At 27.1% G+C, this 7,500-nt stretch overlaps 1 protein-coding gene across 1 annotated transcript in view; it reads left to right on the top strand.

Moving 5' to 3' along the window:
- The window catches only part of LOC125033008, a 17,332-nt gene that overhangs the window by 481 nt on the left and 9,351 nt on the right, over nucleotides 1–7,500 (top strand). The gene's annotated exons all lie outside the window — the stretch shown is intronic.

Raw genomic sequence — 7,500 nt, 5'->3', positions numbered from 1 at the left:
GTCTGTCTGTCTGTCTGTCTGTCTGTCTGTCTGTCTGTCTGTCTGTCTGTCTGTCTGTCTGTCTGTCTGTCTGTCTGTCTGTCTGTCCTTTCTTTCTTTCTTTCTTTCTTTCTTTCTTTCTTTCTTTCTTTCTTTCTTTCTTTCTTTCTTTCTTTCTTTCTTTCTTTCTTTCTTTCTTTCTTTCTCTCTCTCTCTCTCTCTCTCTCTCTCTCTCTCTCTCTCTCTCTCTCTCTCTCTCTCTCTCTCTCTCTCTCTCTCTCTCTCTCTCTCTCTCTCCACATCGATGAATTATAAAGAGTAATTAAGTTAATGGCCATAATACACCAACATAAGACATGAATATAATATGGAGCGTTAAGGCAAGGCCACATTCTTTCGTCAGGGTCAGAAAAAATCATTAAATACAGTGATGATGTGGCCTACGAGATTTGCACGCCGACAAAAACAAGCAAACCTATAGCGTGAATGTGGTGGCTCGAATGGCTGTCAACTTCGACTATGGCAAATGGGAACCAGTCTATAGTCTCATAACCAAATAGATAGAGTATCGAACAACCATATAGTATAGTTCCGGAGAGGAAGGTTTGCGTTGACCCCCTGGACACGTAACCCAACGATGATTATCCGTGTAGTAAAGTGTTTAAGAATTACCGGCGTGGAATGATTGATGGAAGGCAGGTACTTCTCTTTCTCTCTCTCTTCCCCTCGCTCTCTCTTTCTCTCTCTCTTCCCCTCGCTCTCTCATTCTCTCTCTCTTCCCCTCGCTCTCTCATTCTCTTTCTCTCATCTCTCTATTTCTTGCTCTCTGCTCTCTGCTCTCTCCCTCATCTCTCTTCTTCTTGCTCTCTGTTCTCTGCTCTCTGCTCTCTCTCTCATCTCTCTTTTTCTTGCTCTCTGCTCTCTCTCTCATCTCTCTTCTTCTTGCTTTCTGCTCTCTGCTCTCTGCTCTCTCTCTCATCTCTCTTCTTCTTGCTTTCTGCTCTCTGCTCTCTCTCTCATCTCTCTTCTTCTTGCTTTCTGCTCTCTGCTCTCTCTCTCTCATCTCTCTTCTTCTTGCTCTCTGCTCTCTGCTCTCTGCTCTCTCTCTCATCTCTCTTCTTCTTGCTTTCTGCTCTCTGCTCTCTCTCTCATCTCTCTTCTTCTTGCTTTCTGCTCTCTGCTCTCTCTCTCATCTCTCTTCTTCTTGCTCTCTGTTCTCTGCTCTCTGCTCTCTCTCTCATCTCTCTTTTTCTTGCTCTCTGCTCTCTCTCTCATCTCTCTTCTTCTTGCTTCTGCTCTCTGCTCTCTGCTCTCTCTCTCATCTCTCTTCTTCTTGCTTTCTGCTCTCTGCTCTCTCTCTCATCTCTCTTCTTCTTGCTCTCTGCTCTCTGCTCTCTGCTCTCTCTCTCATCTCTCTTCTTCTTGCTCTCTGCTCTCTGCTCTCTCTCTCATCTCTCTTCTTCTTATTTTCTGCTCTCTCTCTCATCTCTCTTCTTGCTTTCTGCTCTCTGCTCTCTGCTCTCTCTCTCATCTCTCTTCTTGCTTTCTGCTCTCTGCTCTCTGCTCTCTCTCTCATCTCTCTTCTTCTTGCTTTCTGCTCTCTGCTCTCTGCTCTCTCTCTCATCTCTCTTCTTCTTGCTTTCTGCTCTCTGCTCTCTGCTCTCTCTCTCATCTCTCTTCTTCTTGCTCTCTGCTCTCTGCTCTCTCTCTCATCTCTCTTCTTCTTATTTTCTGCTCTCTCTCTCATCTCTCTTCTTGCTTTCTGCTCTCTGCTCTCTGCTCTCTCTCTCATCTCTCTTCTTGCTTTCTGCTCTCTGCTCTCTGCTCTCTCTCTCATCTCTCTTCTTCTTGCTTTCTGCTCTCTGCTCTCTGCTCTCTCTCTCATCATCTCTCTTCTTCTTGCTTTCTGCTCTCTGCTCTCTGCTCTCTCTCTCATCTCTCTTCTTCTTGCTCTCTGCTCTCTGCTCTCTCTCTCATCTCTCTTCTTCTTATTTTCTGCTCTCTCTCTCATCTCTCTTCTTGCTTTCTGCTCTCTGCTCTCTGCTCTCTCTCTCATCTCTCTTCTTGCTTTCTGCTCTCTGCTCTCTGCTCTCTCTCTCATCTCTCTTCTTCTTGCTTTCTGCTCTCTGCTCTCTGCTCTCTCTCTCATCTCTCTTCTTCTTGCTTTCTGCTCTCTGCTCTCTGCTCTCTCTCTCATCTCTCTTCTTCTTGCTCTCTGCTCTCTGCTCTCTCTCTCATCTCTCTTCTTCTTGCTCTCTGCTCTCTGCTCTCTCTCTCATCTCTCTTCTTGCTCTCTGCTCTCTCTCTCATCTCTCTTCTTGCTTTCTGCTCTCTGCTCTCTGCTCTCTCTCTCATCTCTCTTCTTCTTGCTTTCTGCTCTCTGCTCTCTGCTCTCTCTCTCATCTCTCTTCTTCTTGCTTTCTGCTCTCTGCTCTCTGCTCTCTCTCTCATCTCTCTTCTTCTTGCTTTCTGCTCTCTGCTCTCTGCTCTCTCTCTCATCTCTCTTCTTCTTGCTTTCTGCTCTCTGCTCTCTCTCTCATCTCTCTTCTTCTTGCTTTCTGCTCTCTGCTCTCTCTCTCATCTCTCTTCTTCTTGCTTTCTGCTCTCTGCTCTCTCTCTCATCTCTCTTCTTCTTGCTCTCTGCTCTCTGCTCTCTCTCTCATCTCTCTTCTTCTTGCTTTCTGCTCTCTGCTCTCTCTCTCATCTCTCTTCTTCTTGCTCTCTGCTCTCTCTCTCATCTCTCTTCTTCTTGCTTTCTGCTCTCATCTCTCTCTCATCTCTCTTCTTCTTGCTTTCTGCTCTCTGCTCTCTCTCTCATCTCTCTTCTTCTTGCTCTCTGCTCTCTGCTCTCTCTCTCATCTCTCTTCTTCTTGCTTTCTGCTCTCTGCTCTCTCTCTCTTCTTCTTGCTTTCTGCTCTCTGCTCTCTCTCTCATCTCTCTTCTTCTTGCTCTCTGCTCTCTCTCTCATCTCTCTTCTTCTTGCTCTCTGCTCTCTCTCTCATCTCTCTTCTTCTTGCTCTCTGCTCTCTGCTCTCTCTCTCATCTCTCTTCTTCTTGCTCTCTGCTCTCTCTCTTATCTCTCTTCTTCTTGCTCTCTGCTCTCTCTCTCATCTCTCTTCTTCTTGCTTTCTGCTCTCTCTCTCATCTCTCTTCTTCTTGCTCTCTGCTCTCTCTCTCATCTCTCTTCTTCTTGCTCTCTGCTCTCTGCTCTCTGCTCTCTCTCTCATCTCTCTTCTTCTTGCTTTCTGCTCTCTGCTCTCTCTCTCATCTCTCTTCTTCTTGCTCTCTGCTCTCTCTCTCATCTCTCTTCTTGCTCTCTGCTCTCTGTTCTCTCTCTCATCTCTCTTCTTCTTGCTTTCTGCTCTCTGCTCTCTCTCTCATCTCTCTTCTTCTTGCTCTCTGCTCTCTGCTCTCTGCTCTCTCTCTCATCTTTGAGTCAAATGACTCAAAAGAATTGTAGAAGTGGGATTAGTAAATTATGTGTGTATATATATAAAATGATAGATAAATAGATATTTTATTTATATATATATATTTATATATATATTATATATCATATATATAAATATATATACATATACATGCATGTTTATATGTGTATATGTATATATGTATTTGTATATATATTTGTATATATGTATTTGTATGTATATTTGTATATATGTATTTGTATGTATATTTGTATATATGTATTTGTATATATATTTGTATATATGTATATGTATTTGTATATATGTATATATATTTTTATATATGTATATGTATTTGTATATATGTATATGTATTTGTATATATGTATATGTATTTGTATATATGTATATGTATTTGTATATATGTATATGTATTTGTATATATGTATATGTATTTGTATATATGTATATGTATTTGTATATATGTATTTGTATATATGTATATGTATATGTATTTGTATATATGTATATATGTATATGTATATGTATTTGTATATATGTATATGTATATGTATTTGTATATATGTATATGTATATGTATTTGTATATATGTATATGTATATGTATTTGTATATATGTATATGTATATGTATTTGTATATATGTATAGGTATATGTATTTGTATATATGTATAGGTATATGTATTTGTATATATGTATAGGTATATGTATTTGTATATATGTATATGTATATGTATTTGTTATATATGTATATGTATATGTATTTGTATATATGTAAATGTATATGTATTTGTATATATGTAAATGTATATGTATTTGTATATATGTAAATGTATATGTATTTGTATATATGTAAATGTATATGTATTTGTATATATGTAAATGTATATGTATTTGTATATATGTAAATGTATATGTATTTGTATATATGTAAATGTATATGTATTTGTATATATGTAAATGTATATGTATTTGTATATATGTAAATGTATATGTATTTGTATATATGTAATGTATGTATATGTATTTGTATATATGTATATGTATATGTATATGTATATGTATTTGTATATATGTATATGTATATGTATTTGTATATATGTATATGTATATGTATTTGTATATATGTATATGTATATGTATTTGTATATATGTATATGTATATGTATTTGTATATATGTATATGTATATGTATTTGTATATATGTATATGTATATGTATTTGTATATATGTATATGTATATGTATTTGTATATATGTATATGTATATGTATTTGTATATATGTATATGTATATGTATTTGTATATATGTATATGTATATGTATTTGTATATATGTATATGTATATGTATTTGTATATATGTATATGTATATGTATTTGTATATATGTATATGTATATGTATTTGTATATATGTATATGTATATGTATTTGTATATATGTATATGTATATGTATTTGTATATATGTATATGTATATGTATTTGTATATATGTATATGTATATGTATTTGTATATATGTATATGTATATGTATTTGTATATATGTATATGTATATGTATTTGTATATATGTATATGTATATGTATTTGTATATATGTATATGTATATGTATTTGTATATATGTATATGTATATGTATTTGTATATATGTATATGTATATGTATTTGTATATATGTATATGTATATGTATTTGTATATATGTATATGTATATGTATTTGTATATATGTATATGTATATGTATTTGTATATATGTATATGTATATGTATTTGTATATATGTATATGTATATGTATTTGTATATATGTATATGTATATGTATTTGTATATATGTATATGTATATGTATTTGTATATATGTATATGTATATGTATTTGTATATATGTATATGTATATGTATTTGTATATATGTATATGTATATGTATTTGTATATATGTATATGTATATGTATTTGTATATATGTATATGTATATGTATTTGTATATATGTATATGTATATGTATTTGTATATATGTATATGTATATGTATTTGTAATATGTATATGTATATGTATTTGTATATTGTATATGTATATTATGATTTATGTATTTGTTATAATATGTATATGTATATGTATATTATGTATTTGTATATATATGTATTATGTATATTATATGTATTTTGTAATATGTATATGTTTTTATTATATTAGTATTTTGTATATGTATATTATATGTATATTATTTGTATATATGTTATATGTATATGTATATGTATTTGTATATATGTATTATTGTATATAGTTTATGTATTGATATTATTTATGTATATATTATTTGTTATATGTAAATGTATATGTATTGTATATATGTAATGTATATGTATTTGTATATATGTAAATGATATGTATTTATTATTAATGTATTGTATTTGTATATATGTAAAGTATTTATTTTATATAGAAATGTATAGATTTATATATGTAAATTTAGTTTTATTATTTATTATATATTATGTATTTTTATTATATGTATATATATATGTTATGTTATATTATGTATATATATTGTATTTGTATATATATGTAATATATGTATATTATATATATGTTATTATGTATATATATATATATTGTATATATATATTTTATGATTTATATTATGTATATTATTGTATTATATTTATGTATATATTTTATATATTATAGTATATATATATATATATATGTATATTTATATGTATATATATTATATATGTATATGTATATATACTTGTATATATGTATATATATATGTATATATATATGTTATATATATATTATTATATATATATATATTATATATATATAGTAATACTATATGTAAATATTATATAGAATATATATTATATATATTGTATATATATATGAAATATTTGATATATATATGTATAATATATATGATATATATATTAAATAATATTATGTATTTATATATATAATATATTAGAACTATATAATATATATATAATTATATATAAATATATATATTATTTTATATATATATTATATTATATATATGTATTTATATATATATGATATATATATGTATTTTATTATATATATTATATATATATATTATTATTTATATATATTTATATATTTTATATATATTTATTATTATATATTTATATATAATTATAATTTATATATATATTATTTTTCTATATATATAATTTTATTTATATATATATTTTTATTATATATTATATTTTATTTATATATAATATATATATATAAAAATAATTAATTATATATAATTTATAATTTATATAAAATAATATTATTATATTTATGAAAATATATATATATATATATTATTTATATATATATATATTTATATATTTTATATATATGATATATTATATATATATATATATATATTATATTATATATATTTTTGTATTATTATATATATATGTTTTATATATATTATTATTATATATGTATATATATAGTATATATATATATATATATATGTATATATATTTTATTATATATATTATATATATGTATTTATATATATATATATATATTATATATATATGTATTTTATTATATTATATATATAGTATATATTTGTATATATTATATATATATATTATATATATATTATATATATATATATTATATGTATATTATAGTATATATATATTTATATATTATATGTTATATATTTATATTATATATTATTAGTATATATATATATGATTAATATATTATATTATTTTTATATATATATATATGTATTATATATATGTATTATTTATATATTATATATATGTATATTTATGTATATTATAATATGATATTATGTATTTTATATTTATATATGTATATATTATGTATTATATATTATGTATATGTTATTATATTATGTATATTTATATGTATATTTATATTATATTATATATATTTTATATATAATGTATTTATTATATTATATATGTATATATATTATGTATTTTATATATTATATGTATATATATATATTGTATATATATGTTGTATATATATGTTTTGTATATATTATGTATATATATTTATTGATATTATATGTATATTATATTATTATG

Source organism: Penaeus chinensis, chromosome 15 (assembly GCF_019202785.1).
Source record: "Penaeus chinensis breed Huanghai No. 1 chromosome 15, ASM1920278v2, whole genome shotgun sequence".
NCBI lineage: Eukaryota > Metazoa > Arthropoda > Malacostraca > Decapoda > Penaeidae > Penaeus > Penaeus chinensis.
This window is presented reverse-complemented; position numbering and strand designations above follow the sequence as displayed.